This window comes from Protopterus annectens, chromosome 1.part0 (genome assembly GCF_019279795.1).
Source record: "Protopterus annectens isolate FY-2018-M chromosome 1.part0, PAN1.0, whole genome shotgun sequence".
NCBI lineage: Eukaryota > Metazoa > Chordata > Ceratodontiformes > Protopteridae > Protopterus > Protopterus annectens.
This window is the reverse complement of record NC_056725.1, coordinates 1,254,079,103-1,254,096,729: the sequence shown is the minus strand read 5'-3', so window position 1 is coordinate 1,254,096,729 and position 17,627 is coordinate 1,254,079,103.

The window sequence follows — 17,627 nt, the reverse complement described above, 5'->3', positions numbered from 1 at the left end:
ATACAAATGTTTTAAAAAATATTTGATTCCCAAGTTATCTTTTTACAGGAAACAAATTTAATATAAGAAGATTTGAACAGACTTAATACTAAACACTATTCTGTATTTCCTAGCTCTCATTATAAAGAAAAGAGAATAGGGGTGACTATTTCATGGAAAAGTTATTTTTTACCTCTACCTAAAATCCTGAACACATTAGGTGAGAAAAAAGGCATGTTTTGTTTAGTGACTTTAGAGATTCAAAGGAAACTGTACACTTTTATTAATGTCTATTGGATACATGGATTGGGAATACAAATAGTTAAACAACTGTTGGGAGAAATAATATGAATATCAAAGTGAAACATTATTTTTGGAGGTGACTTTAATTGTATTTTTTCTGGCAATAATACCAACTCTAGCTGTAAAAGGAAGAAACATGCCTCAGTCAAGGCTTTGATGGAGTTCACTGACCTATATAATATGAGAGATAGAAATTAATTTTCAGCACCAGACTCACTCTTCTTTACATATTTCTTACACAGGCATGGGATACAGTCATGAATAGACAGAGTATATGTTTCAAATAAGATCACTAGTAGAATAGATAACGTTAAAGTAATCGTTTGCCTACTGTCATATCATAATGTGATAACATTTAAAGTTATATTGCATTCTAGTAATAACATCCCAATTAAAAGGATTCCTGCATATATAAACAATATGAAAGACACTAATGAGTTCTTTAATAAAGGAATTCAAGCTTTTATTGAAATTAATCATTCAGGTAACACCACAGAGATTTTTGTATGGGACTCTTTAAAAGCATAACTTTTTGACAAAATAACAAGTTTGCATACACACACACACACACACACATATATATATATATATATATATATATATATATATATATATATATATATATATATATATATATATATATATATATATATAAATCCAGGAGTAAATTGATAAGTTAAAACTAGATAGTCAAAAAGGAAATAATAACAACACAAGAAATAAATAACTTAAACAGTAAATATTTAGAAATTTTACAACATAAAGCTATGAAAAATTTAGAAAAGATTAAAATAACTAATTATTCCATAAATGCTAAATCCATGCATAAAGTGGCTACTAGAACAAAAATGACTGATAAATCTAACCACATCAAATAATTATACTCCTTTAGTAGTAAAAATAAGGTACTCTGGATGTTTTCAGGTCTCAATTTAATAAGATTAATCAGCACAGACCAACAATGGATACTCAAGCTCTAATTAAAACATTTATTAAAAATATACTAAAAATAGACTGTCAGAGGATCAAATAAAAATAACTGGCAAGCCTATAACAATCTCTGAACTCAAAATTCAAATTAATAAACTAAAACCCAATAAGGAACCTGGAAATGACAGTATAATAACTGGACTATACAAAATTATGACTAAGGATGCTTTGAGTATTTTAACAGAAGTAGTTTCAATAGTTAAAGGACTTAAAAAGTACCTCCATCCTTGAAATACACCCTAATATCCCCAATTTTAAAACTGACAAAGACTCAACACAATGTCCTTCATATAGACCAAATTCATTATTATATGTAGACTATAAAATATTCCTGGTAATCTATGCCTCTAGAATAAAACCATTTATTCCAGAAATGATAAACAATGATAAGACTAGGTTTATAATGGGCAGTAACACCTGTGATAATATCAAGAGAATACTATCAATAATTGATTATACTAATCATTCAAAAAATAGCTAACTTTGGTAAGTCTGGATATCAGTATTGCATTTGATTCAGTTAATTGGGAGTACTTACTATTACTACTAGAAGAATGTAATTTTTCAAAAAATTTCTTACAATGAATCAAACTTCTGTATGAAAACTCCTTTGTATACATTAAGATAGGCTCACATATTTCCCAATCAGTCATGGTTAGTAAAGATAATAAACAGGGTTGTCCTTGTCCACATTGCTTTTTGATCTAGTTATGGGACCTTTTGCAAATTATGTAACATCAAATAGAAACATCAAAGGCATACTAATAAATATTGATTTAACCCCAAAATACAATTATTTGTAGATCACATCCTATTAACTTTGATTGTAATTATTCTCTTATTGTAATATTCCAAGCAATAGAAATAGTCTAGAAGAATTCAGAACTCAGTTTTAATGAGAATAAGAGTAAACTACTACCTGTTAATTATAATATTAACAAAATAGATAAAAATTACATAAATACATCATGTCTGATAATATTAAAGCTATAACAACCCTTAATTATAATAATAACTTAAACTCCATAAAACAAACTCTTAATAAATGGATTTTTTTTACTATGAAAGACAGACTCTCCCTAATTAAAATTATTATTTTTCCTAAAATTCTATATGTAATGCAATCTGTATCCCTCCCACTCCCAAAAAATATATAAAAGATTATAATTCTTTGTTTCTGAAATTTTTATGATTTCCTAACAAGCCTGGGTTGGTTTTAAACCATCACATTAGAGATTGAACATTGGGTGGTATTGGTCTTTCAGATTTAGAATTATAGTCCCTTGGGGGACTTTAATAAAGCCTACACAGAGATTTTCCATGTAGGCATAGTGGCATGAGGTTGCACAGAAATAAGCAGCCATGCAAATCCAGTAAACAGAGCAGAGGGATGTGCAAGAGCATGCGGACACAGAAGTGTCCGTTGCATGCAAATTACCTTATAAGCAGGTGGATTGCATGCAAATGAGGGTGCTGGAGTGATCCAGCAAGCAGATAGGCAGTCATGCAGACCCTGTGTTGATGTCCAAAGTGTACATGGAAAATTTCCATGTACAAGAAAGTAAAAATGGAACAGGGGCTGTAAAAGCCCATTTAGAAGGTCAGACATTGCATATCCTGTGTGTCCAAAACATAATGCAAAATAATGTAATTAATTTTTTTTTAATATCTGTATTACATTTGCATGGCATGCAGCAGCGTCCAAATGTGCTGTTATGCAAAAAAAAAATATTAAAAAGTTTAAGAACTAAAAATAATAAATATGTGAGAATAATGCATTATAGATCCCTGCATGGAGTATGTACAATGGTAGATTTCAATGGTTGCTAAGGAGGCAGACCCTGGAATAGTGAAGTATTCAGATTATGTGCACAGATCTGTATGCAAATGAGCTGGGGTTGCTGAATAGCAAAAATGGGCTACTGTGTCTGCAGATAACATCTGTGTAGCCCCAGAACTGTGTTGGTGTCCACAGAACAGCTAGCTGACATCAAAAGAGGGTGTGCCACTATATGTTTAAACAGATTGCACCCGTTTGTGTGGTGCTCTGCTCAGCTAAGGGGGGGGGGGTGTCCAGTGCTGTTAAGCTTTGTTTAGCTGCAGGGCATGTGTTTTAGCTAGTCTGAGCTATGCTAAGTGTACCTGTGCATGGGGATGTGCCCAGACTGCTGAGCAGTGTTTAGAACAGCTCCATGGGTTTGCACGCTGTGCCACAGTGCTTAGCAGGGAAGGCAGTTAAAAAGGAAGATGCCTGGAAAATCAAATCATGTATAAATTACTGATATTCCCTGTTTCCCTTACACTGGGCCATTCAAACCCCACAGTGATGTACCTGGCAGGTGGAATCCTTCATAGTTATTCAATCACACAGGCTGTAGCTGCAGCAGAGCACTATAAAGTATGTATAAACCCTACAATCTGATTTTTCCTCCATACTATGCACCATTGGAGTACAGACTTGGGAATTTTAACTGAGAGAATGCTAGGAGCTAAAGCTGCTTTGCTACATCTGTATGTGCTACAGGCTGAGGTCAGCGATGATGCTGTTACTGCCAATAGGCCTAGACTGAGAAGAAAAATAGTGTTCAGGCCCAGGGTAACTTTCCAGAACCTACATGAATTGGAGATTGTGGAGCACTACAGGGTGGACAGGGACATACTAGAAGAACTCTCCAATCTCTGCCACCTTCAACTCCAACACCAACAGAGGGAAACCCATCCCAGTGGAAACAAAGGTATGTGTAGCCCTTAGAATACTAGCTACGGGTACTTTTCAAAGACCAACTGAGGACATGATGGGGGTCTCACAGGTTTCTGCATCCAGGGTACTCCACCAGTTCCTGGCTGCAATGTAAACACATGCCAGTGAGCACATTTATTTACCCAAGACCCCTGAGAAGGGGGCCAGCAGTATGCATCTCATTTACAATGTAGCACACTACCCTGAGGTACTGGGTGGCACAGACTGCACTCATGTACACATAAACCACCAGCCTGTGAGAAGGGTAGAGTCTACGTCATCACAAGGGTTATCACTCCATCAACTGCCAGGTTGTGTGAAATGCCCAGGGTTTTATCATGAATGTGTGTGCCAGCAGCCCTGACTGTTATCACAACTCCCATATCTGGCACTCATCACAGCTGCACCAAATGTTTTCCAGGGGGGACACCCCATATAGCCATCTCCTGGGGGATGCTGGCTATGCACTGGAACACGGATGATGACACCAATCATAAATGCACACACCTATCAAAGAATGCCATAATGATGCACACGCACAAACTAAACTAGGAACATCACAGAGAGTGTGTTTGGGCTCCTCAAGTCATGGTTCTGGTGCCTCTATATATCTGGTGGATCCCTTCAATACTCTCCAGCCATATGTGCTCAGATGTTCACAGTATGTGCCGTGCTATACAATATGATCCTGTGGAAACAGCTGCAGCAGGATTATCACAGGGAAGGGACACACAGCCCCCCACCAGTGCCAGGGTCCAAGCAGCCACACCCACATTGGGATTCAGAGGAGGAACCCCCTTAGGCTGTCCCTGTAGGCAGATGTAGGCATGCCCAGTATGCCCTGGCCTTGGCAAAGAGGCAACACATAGCACGTGCACTGACAACCTACGGTCCTAGGGACTGACACCTTACTCCGACCCACATACATAGTAAAACGGATGCCAGATATACCACACAACCTGTCCCGGACCATGTATTCACTGTGCACTGCATGCATCAGACAGAGTCACCCCTGAAACACTGTTATATCAACTGCTGCATTCACAAGGTAAGCCACTCTCATTTACAACAAATGTATGGGGTACTAGACTATGGTAGCATATGTATGGACCTGCTGTATGTATGCAAGGGAATAGAGTGGGCTACTGGGTTACTTGCAGAGAACTAACAGTTATGTGGGACAACAAGTACTCTGTCCAGTACTGGCTGCCCCATAATATACATTAGGCCACAAGGCAGGAAAACCCACTGCAGTATGTGAGGGAAATGCCAAACAATGGGGTCCTAGGACAGATGCATGACTGTCAATGCTAGAGCCCCTACCCCAACACAGCCATGTTCCAATACAACTGCAGTAACAGTATGTTGGCAAGGATAAAGCAGCAGACCACACAATTCTAGTGCTGTTCCAAACAACCTGACTACATGTTCTATTTCCATAATATTCAGGGGTCAAAGTGTATGTCTGTCTGCTGTTGATAGTGTGAGGAATTAAACCTCACTTTCTGGTGGTTGTTGTGGCTCAGTGGCTAAGTACATTAGCATGGTTGATGGTGTTCATGGTTTGAAGCTGGCTGCACCTACAACTTTTGCATGTGAGGTACTCCTATGGTAGGAGTCCCACAGGCTATTAATATGTCACAATCTGTTACTGCAAGAAAGCTGGACAAAGCCAGAGATAATGGAGGGACAGAGGGACAAACCTACAGACATTATACATGATCTGAGTAACCTAGAATGTGGCTAGTATAACAGCAGGTTGTAAAAACTCAGAGTAGCATCAGGACATAAAGGCCATCACATAACTGTGAGTGTACATATAACAATTCAGTGGGCTCCATTTAGTAGTATATTACCAGACAAAACACAACTGTCTGAGGAGCAGAGCAGACATATGGGGTGAATGCTGGACATCCTGCAAAACATGTACAGTCAGAGGTGTGAGGACTGTAACCCTGTGTGTGGTGTTACATTATGTACCCCAGTCACAGCATACCTACAACTACTTAGAGTAGGAAATATGGACAAAGCCATGAAGAGGAGTGGGACAAAGGCCCAAATGTAAGGATTAACTACTGGCCAGACAAATGTAGAAAGTGCAGAGAATAACAGCTCATGCAGTAGCATGGGTTTCCTGGTGAGCATGGAATCAGTGACTCAAATGTCTGTCATCATTTCCTAACATTGATCTATAAGGATTTGCCATTGATGTACCAGAAAATCACAATGCTATGTAAAACATACCATACATATGATACAAGAGTCTGTGCAGTCTATTACAATCTGTACAGATGCTAAGTATGAGTCATATATTACATTCAGTACAAAGCCAGGGAATCCCTTGGACAAAATATCAAGGAGATGCTGGACTGTTGAATCAGGTGCAGTAGCCAATTGGCTGGAGCACACAAAATCCCAGACTGGAGGTAGGTCTGGCCTGGAATCACCTTGTAAGTACTGACAGTCACACTGGCATGTTCCTACACTTGCTAATTTCAGCCCATGTCTGATGCCTCATCTTCCTAAAGAACTGATATGTAAAAATATCTCTGTGCACATAGGCAGCTATGTATACGTATCTGTCACTCCCTATCTTCCTCACACATGATTACCCTTATCTTTCAGTATGTGGCATATATATATATATATATATATATATATATATATATATATAAATATATATATATATTTTGCTACATAAAGGTGTAGAGTGATGTACACCCTCCACATAGATCTATATAATACAGTCACATAACTCACACGCAGCTACATCTAAGTTGACATCCCTGTGACATATATATATATATATATATATATATATATATATATATATACACACACATGCATGTGTATATGTGTGTGGGGATGCACGAATGTCCACACCTACACACAGAATCCTGGGGTTATCTGCACCTACACACACAACTGTTGTCTGATGTAAAATATCACCACCACATAATGACATAATCCACCCAACCACAGAACCCTGTGCCTGTGACCTGTCACCCTGTAGACAGAATATGGTGAGCAGGTGATGTAATGTGCAATGACTGCAATGCAGGACTTGGACAAGCCATATTGTCACTAGCCAATTGTCCACCTATCAAACTGCAACTGTCCAGAAATGGCAGTACTGGTAACTGTGCACGCATAGCAGGGGTATTAACAGGTACCCCACTGCTATGACACCAGATACAATAACAGCATAAAGCAAGTTCATTCTGCAGGCCACACAGGCTGTGTAAGACAAAGCCACTTTATGTAACCCACAAGTACTGTGACTGCAGTCACATGTACACCAGATGAAACTGTTGGCACATGCAATTAGTACTGTGAGCTGTTGTGTATAATAGTAGGTAGATAGGGGTTCTAATCTCACATCTGCCACCTTGTGTGTCTGTGTGTAGATATTTCCCTTACAGCAGTAAATGCATGCCCATCAGGCCTATGTCTGTGCAATGGTCAATCATTTTATGGCCCTGTGATTAGCGTCCTTCTCAACATTGGCCTCTCTGTCTACACCTGCTGATGTCATCCACCTTAACAGCACTGGATGACACTCTCACAGCTGGTAAGCTCTGTGGCACATGTAATAAGTATTTATTGCTATAGTCTATACTACTAGAAAGGTAGGGTTCAAATCTCAATGAGTGTGTAAGTGTAAATATATTCCCTTGCAGCATTGTGTTTGTCTCACCTATCTGAGTGCAATTGTTATAGATTTTAAGTCCCTGTGTCTACCTGCCAGCCTCCCCATTGGCCTCCTTTACAAGGCCTAGCTGACAATCTCAGCACAGATAAGCTCTTTGGTGCATGCAATATGTACCTAGTGCTATAATGTATACTAACAAATAGGTTGCAGTTCTAATCTCAATAAGGGAAACTCTGTTATGTGTGTGTAAATATATCCGCTGGCAGCAGTGTGTCTATCTGTGTGCAATGGTTAAACATTTTAAGGCCCTGTGACTAGCTGTTGGGCCTAAATAGCCCACATCTACCTAGGTATAAATGTTATCCGCCAGCACCTACATTTGTAGGTACAGAGCACCCAGGTGACACGTATCAAGGGTAGCATGCCTTGTCACAGGGTATGCATGCAGGATTATGATGTCCACCCCCCACTGTCCCTGACACACTGTTCTACACAAACACACTGAGGTAACCATGCACATATACAGCCGTGCCTTGCTGATATCATATTTCCGCTGTGCTGCCATGCCATCCTGAGCTGCTCTATTTCCACCAAGTCTCCACAGCATAGCAATTCAGACCTCTTGAACAGAAAGCTATACAGTTCTGAGAGATACCTGTCATTCTGCAACACTAATGCCAATCTAACATCATGCAAGGTACACACACTTTTGATGTGTACTCATGACAGATACCAACATACAGCACCTGTCATGACATAACATTACCGGACTACAAAATGTCATGAAATGTAATATAGTTACCTGTACATCAGACACATCTTTGCATGTCCCTGCATTGATGGTATGGATGGCAGGGATGTGGCACAGGTATCATCACATACACAGTGTGGTGTGGGGGTGCCAGAGGCCTAGGCTATGCCAAACAGTTGACATCATGCGTTTGAGTCAGGATGGGGTGCTAGTCAGCTGGGCCATGGAGAGGTGCCTCGTGTGTTTGTTAGTGATCTACATGTGGCAGTAATGTTTGAGTGTGTGCATGTACACAGTCATGTGAGGTGTTAGCCCAACACATGGGTATGTTGGACAGCTGTGGACTGTACATAGCAGAGTGGACATTTCACCACCTCTGGCCATGAACACGGGAACTGGCTCTGCCAGGAGTGGCACTGGAACCAGTATGCCCAAAGTCAGATGCGGTGCTAGTTGCTGATGGTGACTAGGTGTTTGCTGGGCCAGTGTCCCTCATGGGACCACCCAGGACCAAGTGCCCATGGCTTGCCACATTGTGGTGTGGAAAGCACACTCCCTTCTGTAATGCTGGAGGTACTGCCACTATGGGAATGTGAGTGTACACGGCCACACGGACTCTCATTGGATGTTGTTGCTGACCTACATCCACATGTCCGATGTCCTACTCCCACCAGATGTTCCAGCACAGACAATGTGCAGTCAAGAAATAACAATGTCTCACCACCTGTCTGTCCATTACATCAGTGAAATGACCCATGGTGTCACAAATATGGTGGAGGGAGTCACAGATGTCAAACTGTGCTGCATCCATGATCCTAAGCAGCCATCTGGTGTTGCATTTGGAATGTCCCTGTTCCTCCATGATGGACCGAAATATGTGTTAAGTGACATGTGATTTGACCCCTGTGACAGGTGGTGGATGGGCAGCAGTCCTCCTTTGAGCACCCTTGTCAATCTGCCTGTGTGGGGCCTTGCCAGCTCTCTGGCAATGGCTAGTGTCTACACTCAGTGATGCCATTGTAGCCACACTCTCCTGTTCGATGCCGCCACACTCAGACTGTTGGATGTCTGTGGCTGCAGGGGACTGGGTATGTGTGGGCATACTGACTGTGTGCGGGGACAATGGGGGAGGAAGTGGGATGCCAACCTATGGGACAGATTCAGCTCCCAACAACCCCACTTGTGACTCACTATGGCCATCATCATCATCAGAGTCCAATGAGACATTGACATCAGGTTGTGAGGGGGACACACTCCAACCCCCATGGTCACCTGTGATGAGGAAGACAAAATAAGTACATTACTACTTGTACTATTATATATGGTGATACACACGTACACACACACACACACACACACACACACACACACACACACACACACACACACACACACACACACACACACACACACAAAACTGCATTACATATAACACATCTTATTTCTGATCCCAATTCACAACACACAGGCAGACTACAACACACACAGACAAGACAGGCACTTTATAACATGCACTGCAGCTACGTCTGGTTAATGTTTCCACTACTATACACCTGTGAGATATGCAATATGTCATTGTATGTGATAGACCTATACCTAAAACACAGTGCACCCATCTTCAGCATACTATTGTCCCCTGCATGGCAGACTGCTTATAGAACTTCTCAAAAATAAGTGCAAATGTGTTACTGCCTTTGCAAATACACAACTGTGATTACTGATTCAATGCACTTCAGTTAACCCCTCCAAAACTGAACATAAAAATATTGTACTCTGGCTAAGCATATCAGTTTTGCCTAGGGCAGAATGGCAGCCCTTAACATTCTTAGAGTATATGTGATCCATAAAACAACATCACACTCCCTGGGTACAGGATCTTGGACTCTGGCCACACCTGGCATACCTATAGAAATGTGAAGGAGACGTATTGTCAGCAATACCAAATGTGACATTGTTACAGGATAATATGTGCATATATCAACATGTACATTAGGTAATGTGATACTGCCTACATTGCTGACATTCAGAGTATGTGAGCACAACTGTGCATTAAAACCAATCCCCCCAATGTAGATAGACCTGACACCCATGTACTGGTATGCAGAGGCTGCCACAATGACTGATACAGCATTATATTAATGAACACAGTAGGCTTACCTGGATGCTCCTCTGCTGTGGATGCTGTGGCATCCACCTCCACAGTGTATGGGGTGATGGATGCTTTGGAGCTGGCAGTTTATCCCAGGTTCAGCAGGAATTCCTCTGTGACCAAGAGTGGTTGTTGTTCAGCAGGTCCTACACCAGTGGCAGCATGGTCCCTGGCCACAGTGGCATCCCTTTGTGATGCAGCATTGACCATATCTGTTGCCTGGTGTTGGACCTTCTTGTATGTTCTTTGCTGTAGCCCTACTTGGTTGATGGCTGTGATGAGGTCAGCCCACACTGCTGCATGTTGTTCATGATGCTGGCGACCCCTGGAGAGCAGAATGTTATGATGCAGTCTGAGGCCATCCAAAATAACATTATATTCCACATCTGAAAACGGAAGGTGCCTTTGACGATACATCCTTTCTGAAAGACAATCAGAGGACAACACATCACATGACCAGATACATTGCTATCCACTATGTGCAGACCCTGAAGATCCAAAGTAGCCTGCACTATCCACTGCTACCTCCCACGTCACACTCCACAGCCTATCAACACACTATGTATGTGGCTATCAGCAACATAGTAGCAAGACCAGTTATGTCCCTGTGTGCCATGACAGAGTGTGCTGTATGTCTCCACACCCATCAATGCCATCTACTGTGGTGTGTCACCTATGGACATTGTTCCAGTACCATTTCATACAGCCACTATAAGAAACATTGGTGTGTGTTAGTACAAGTATATGGGGACAGTTCACCAACATCAGTGTGCCACAATGACAGACAGCAATGCAAATCTGCTGTAGGTTATCTTCCCTGTAGGCGTTCTACTTCTCCAGTACACAGATGTTTGCAGAATGTGTACATGTGCCTGATATATGTGGTCCTTTTGCCACAAACATGCAGATGTCTGGCAAATGGTTGGACAATAATTGATGGTTGTTCTCAGAATGTAGAGAATCTGGCTATCACACACCAGAACCCCCAGAAAGCAGTTATGCTACAGTAATATCCGTTACTGTATTCATACTCTTACTTTGTATGACCAATAAATATGTACACTCTGTCACTGAGGTTGGGCCTGTGTTACCCTACTAATAATGGCTATGACCTGAATTCCTGCTGCAGGAGGTTGCCACATATGCTAGCCATAGTTCTCAAGTGATGAGATACAAATGTTAACAACACAGTGATCTAGCCAGAGTACATCAGGGACAGTCAGGGACACCTTTACAATGTCTGAACTATATTTGTGTGACATTCACAGACTGAGAGGAGCTGAATGACAGTACATCATGTGATATGACAGCTGTGTCCACCCTTACCTACTGTCAATATGTCTAACACATAATCCAGTAGCATTCATACAAGAGCCGACCATTGTAGGAGGGAGTTAGATGGCCACAGTTGTGATTTAAGTCACAGCAGGCACAGGTGAGAGGCATGCCTGTAGCTGTTGGACAGCAGAGTATCACCATGTCATTCCCAGAGATGTACTATAGGTCTACTGTTGTAATCTCTATTCACCATAACTGCATCCTCCCATCTGCATCCCATTATATGGGGACTTGTATTACATACCTGGTAGAGTGATATAATCCTTTTGTGAACAAATCCTCAAGAAAAATTCTTCCTAAACTGCAGTCTATCTTGGAAAACCAAGTTATAGACCTATTTTCCATAGGCAGGTGCATGCCTTTTGTAGGTAATACTCATTAACAGGTAACTACCTGTGCAGCAATCCATGGCTCAGACTTGCTAATTGCATCCAGAACATCTGGGTTGCACATACTGAAAGGAAGCTAAGAATGTGCAGGACAGTGTAGGAAAAAACTAGAGCTCTTCATTTTTTGTGCAGCAACAGCTGTGCAGGTTTTACAGAATTTAGAATTTGGAGCCTCGCACCCCAGAGAGAGGGGTGAAGGTAACACAACTGTGTTCATTAATTAATGTAATAATTACTTGTGTCCAGTGGACATTTGTGAGAAATGGAGAGCTATGTATGGGGTGACTTTTTTGTGGGACAGGAGACCTTTTTTTTAAGTAGAGAGTGGAATGTTGGGGAAGGGATGTAGGTGCATGTTGGGAGGTAGGTTGGGTAGGAGATGTTGCATTTGCAGACAGACAAGACAGCATACAGGGGTGGTGTGTGACACATGATGGAGTAAGCACCTTGGACAAGGAGGGTGTTGTGGAATCAGAGGTCCATGTGCCCCCAGATGGCAGCAGTGTGACTGAGCTCCCCACCCATGAGCAGTCAACACTGCTCCTTCACTGCCCCTAAGGCGGCTGTGCTGGAGGCTGGGCGCAGGGCCACCAGGCCCTCCAGGTTGGTGAGTCTGCCCTCAATCTGGTGCAGGCATTGCTCATACCCACAATCATGCACACCATCACCGGTTGCTGATCATGGATGACAATCCCCTCTCTACCCCCGTTCCCAGGGGGGATGGGCTCCATCTCCTAAGGCAGTTCCACCCATAGGTGGTGCAGGGCCAGCGGAGGGGACACCACTGGTTTGGGTTCCAGATGTGCTGGGACTGAGTACCCTGGCCAGCTGAGGTAGGAACCGGCCTACCCAGTCGAGCTGTGGTGTTAAGATATTTCAATGTGTATAGGTTAGTAATGAACAAAGCATTTAGTTAGTTATAACAGCATGCCAGAACATTGCAAATAACCCAGTAACATAACATTGCATAGTATATGGACCACAACAATAAGCAAGATAACAGTCAGTATAGTAACAGCATGCCAGTAACAGTTACTGCTTAAGGCCAACAACACAGGTAATTCAACAAGATATGTTAGTATGCAATCATTGTAATACATAACAATAATAAAACACAAGGCCGAACATAATGGTTAAAGAACAACATACATTAATAGTAAACCATAACCAATGTATAACAATAATAAATTATGATGAAGATAAGGAGTGGGGGAGAGAGAAATACAGTCCATTAATACCAGTATAGGTTATATAGTTTGCAGTACTGTAATATATTCTACAGGTCTGCCCTTCCTTTATGTATAATAATGCCCTATAGCTGCTGTAGCACTTACATACCTCTCAAGATATCAACCTGGGACAGTATGGGGCAAGCAGTAACACCTACAGGTACACAACTACAGAGGACTATTACATGTCAGGTGGACCTATATAACTACCAAAATGTACTGTGGACTGATGTAGTGTGACTGTACTATTGACATAATCTTATCACTGATAGATCTGTGACTGAGGAATTAGGCAACAGTGATTACAGTCCGTGACAGTGTGATACTTGAGAGACATGTATCATGTACAGTACAGGGAGTATACAACTATCATGCCATCCTTGGCAGGCATGGGGTTAGACCACCAGCAGATGTTCACAGACAAACCAGCCATACAGCCAAACCAAGATTACACATTTTATTTAATGTATTAACTTTTATAAGTATTATACTTGGTGCCTTTATTTTGTGATGTCTTATCACATTCCAGAAAAATGCTATTAACACTCTGTTACATCTGAACACACAAATTATTAACCCATAATAAGGGCTACTGAACCCATTTACCTGCAATCCCTATGGGGAGAACATCTTTTAACAATACATAACTGATTCTGTAATATCTACTAGTACCTGTCACTGGATTCAAACCTTAGTCTGTGTGTGACGAAATGTACATCACACACAGCATTTAACAAACTGAGCTACTGAGCCACTGCTGTCTGTTTACTGCCTAATATTTGACTAGAGGTCATCTGGAAACAAAATATGATCTGGTATTAGTAGTAGTTTTATACAAGACTGCAGTATACAAGACTGCAGTGACACTTGAACAGACATGCATGAGATTCATGCATGACAGAGATACTAGGTAAACTGTACATTAATACATAGAATGCAGGTGTACACAATAAACTGTTAGTGGGTGGAATATCTGTGATGTGTACATACCATATCAGAGTATTGGGTTGGCTACCTGACCCATAATCAGTTGCAGATAGTATATTCACAGTCTACAGCTATTACAGTTTCATACTTGCCTGCAGCACGGTACCTCAGAGCAGGAATGCATATAGCTGAAATGCAATGTTTAACACAAGACAATCCTGATATATGCAGTCTGCCTTGGGTGTTCATGGTATTGCTTCAGATGTTAGTGCAGAACAAATGTCATAATGCATATATCTTATAGTACAGCTCTAAATCTACAGTTTAGCATAACACTCTTCCTTAGCTAACTTTGAGTCACTTAGTGGTATTCTTTGTGTTTGTATTTCAGAGCAGATGTCATACTCAATTTCATGAACAGCAGCCCTACTTACATACATATTGCACAACACAGCTTTATGAGGGGTGACGTCTTGCAGTTATTGGTATATTTTCAAGTCTTTATTGCACAACAGTTTATATAATGCAGGTGTTGCAATACAGCTGTAATTCCACATCTATTGCAGTAGAAACTTTATTTCATTAACAATAACAGGTTTCATGCTTTAATCTTTATTGCACTATACTTGGCAATAGTCAGTTATTGCAGTACTGGCCCATGTCCACATTCATTGCAATACACAAATCTGTACCGTATGTACCTACTGGCAGTGAATGAATTACTCTGTCTTGTGTATTTGACTATAGATTGCAAATTAATCTGTACTCGTCACACTCACGGTGCAACCTGGCCAGGCCAACTGCATGGACCTCTAGGTTGCGAGCTCTCTCCTCTACAGCTGTAGGGAGAGAGGCACGCCATTATGTATACCTGTCTATCACACATTCAGAGTAGGTATTAGTAAAACAGTGGTAACAGTACTTACAAACCTGTGGGGCATACCTGTCCTGAGCATCCTGGACCCTGGTGTTCAGAAGTCTCCTCTTCCAATGCTTAAGATTGTCATAATGGTGACAGACCTGCTCACCTGTGTGGGGGATACATGTTGCACTGGTGAGATCACGTGCTAGCAGGTGCCAGGTCTCCAACTTGTACTCCAATCCCTGGAACTTGCTCTGCAGCAGCCGGACATCATGGTCTTTCATGAGGAGTCCAACCATGACCCTGGACTCCAGAATGCCCCACCGCTGCATCCAGAAGCATGCATCCTGTCTAACACCTGCCATAGTTCCTGCACAGTACAAACTCCAATAGGTTATGCTGTATTCCCACCTGTTGCACTTAATATAGCCTATTTTCCCACTCTTACATACCATTGGGCCATTTTTAAAATGTGGTGCGTCGCTTGGCACAACACAAACTAGCTTAGCTGAGCTGAGCAGTGCTTAAACTGCCAATGCTCAACAATACTTAGCAGTGCTCAAACTAGCTAAGCACAGCCAAGTGGTGCTTAAGCAAAGATTATTTTAGCAGTGCTTATCTTGGCTTAGCATGGCTTGCACAACACATCATAATTTAAAAATAATTGGCATAATTTATATTTTGAAAATGATTGCTTAATTTCCCTTTCCTGTATTCCAACCCTACACCTACTGCACATAAGGTTGCAACTCTAATCACTTGGCTACATGGATATGGGGAATTCTACCATACTTTTACATATACCTCTGAGCCTAGTGTAAGCACCGCTAAGCACCACTCTGTGCAAACCTGCTAAGCTATGCTTAAAGTTGACCTTTGAATAATAAATTAAATGCATCTGGTTTCTATTTTTAGATGTCTGGCACATATCAGTCACTGCGTGCCACGCCTCACAAACTTTAAAATAAAAAAAAAATAAATAAAAAAATATTCCATTGAATGTATTGCTATCAGGCACATGGACAGTGCAGGGGGTGTGTTACTCATCTACAAACACAGTTAGTGACACACTCCCTACAATGATTCAATACTGCCTTCCTTGGCTCTCCCTCAATAACGTGCCTTCATTAATATGCATGGCGAGCTACCAAAGAGGATCTGCATATATGGACACAGTACCTTCCATGTAGGCTCTACACTATGTCTAAACAAATTTTATTAAATCTGGAGGATTATTTTTTGCATTCAGAACAGCTGAACTCTATAAACTATACAAGTACACTAGACTTATAACATTTACGTACATACCATCTGCTTGGGTGTATGTCATACAAACTGTGGCAGTTTTGAAGATAATGTGTCAATCCTAAAGGCTGTTTGGCTACAGTACAGATACTAGAACTATTTTCCATGCCAGTGGTGTAGAGAGATAAAGCACTGACTATGACCCAGGTGATCCAGATATGTGTAATGCCTACATTTGGTTTTCTTTCTTACTCATTTGCTCACTCTTTTTCAAGTCACATCTGACTTTCCAGGGTGACCCTGCAGACAGCCACCATTACCATCAGAGTTTACAAGAAGTAGGGTGTCAGGTGTTTCTTTTGTATTACACATGGACATATTCAAACCTAAGAGCAATTTTAGACTCCCCAGTCCACCTTATGGCATGTGTTTGGGATACTGATGGAAATCAGGCCAAGTGATGAAAACCTGTGCAAACACAGGAAGGACATGTAGACTGCATACAAAAGGCCACCAGATGAGAACCAAATTGGACAACTTCTTACTATTATATATATAAAAAAAGAATACTTGTTTTAATTAGGTCATGCTCTCTGTGTTGATTTCAGCATGTGTGGAGCTGTATACATATCTGAAACTTAGTACAACCTATGCAATATCATACAGTATATGTTTAATGTGCTCAATATAGCATATGTTCAATATTCAATATTTCACCATTAATATCTACTACAGAAATTATCACTGAATGCATTACAGACCCTTTTGATGTGAAACTGTGAGGGATGTGAACCCAAAAGGAGGAACATTCCTCATAGTGATTTGAAAATTTAGGAAGGTGGGTTTGGCATGATAGTTAAGGTCTTCATCTCATAGATGCAAAGTATGAAGTTTGATTCTGATCTCAGATTATTGGATAGGCTTAAAATGGCCCTTCAGAGCAGTTAGCCTAGTATTCACCTATGAATATCCTCACATTTTTTTTACATTTTGTTTAATTTCTTTGTTTTAATGTTATCGCTCGTTACCTTTTGTTATTGAAAAAATAGAAGTTAAAAGCTACAGTGCTATTT